This window comes from Schistocerca piceifrons, chromosome 3, assembly GCF_021461385.2.
Source record: "Schistocerca piceifrons isolate TAMUIC-IGC-003096 chromosome 3, iqSchPice1.1, whole genome shotgun sequence".
NCBI lineage: Eukaryota > Metazoa > Arthropoda > Insecta > Orthoptera > Acrididae > Schistocerca > Schistocerca piceifrons.
The window spans coordinates 657,581,384-657,582,262 of NC_060140.1; the positions used below are offsets into that span (position 1 = coordinate 657,581,384).

The window sequence follows — 879 nt, forward strand, 5'->3', positions numbered from 1 at the left end:
TCTTACCCCTTGCACACTTCCTGTGAGACTCACATTCCCAACTGTCCACAATTCTACCTATGGAATGTACCTTATAGACATTTGCCCATTCACAAAAGTCTATAAGGTACATTACATAGGTAGAATTGTGGACAGTTGGGAATGTGAGTCTCATGGGAAGCGTGCAAGGTATAAGTCCCTGCAGTCGCGCTATTCATCTGTGTCCTCGGTGGTTCAGATGGATAGAGCGTCTGCCATGTAAGCAGGAGATCCCGGGTTCGAGTCCCGGTCGGGGCACACATTTTCAGCTGTCCACATCGAGGTATATCAACAACACCTGTCGGCAGCTGAGGGGTTCAGTTAGTCATCATTTACTGCTTGAAGAGTTTGACAGAGCACTGAAAGACCTGAGCCGAAAGAAGGCCCCGGGAGTAGACAACATTCCATTAGAACTACTGACGGCCTTGGGAGAGCCAGTCCTGACAAAACTCTACCATCTGGTGAGCAAGATGTATGACACAGGTGAAATACCCTTAGACTTCAAGAAGAATATAATAATTCCAATCTCAAAGAAAGCAGTTGTTGACAGATGTGAAAATTACCGACGTATCACTTTAATAAGTCACAGCTGCAAAAGACTAACGCGAATTCTTTACAGATGAATGGAAAAACTGGTAAAAGCCGACCTTGGGGAAGATCTGTTTGGATTCCATAAAAATGTTGGAACACTTGAGGCAATACTGACCTTACGACTTATCTTAGAAGAAAGATTAAAGAAAGGCAAACCTACATTTCTAGCATTTGTAGACTTAGAGAAAGCTTTTGACAATGTTGACTGGAAGACTATCTTTCAAATTCTAAAGGTGGCAGGGGTAAAATACAGGGGAGCGAAAGGCTATT

General features: G+C 43.5%; 1 non-coding gene across 1 annotated transcript; it reads left to right on the forward strand.

Annotated features, from left to right (window-relative positions):
* Positions 1–202: 202 nt before the first annotated feature.
* Trnat-ugu lies at positions 203–276 on the forward strand. Its single transcript has one exon. It is a non-coding gene; the product is annotated as a tRNA-Thr (tRNA).
* The last annotated feature ends 603 nt before the right edge of the window (positions 277–879 follow it).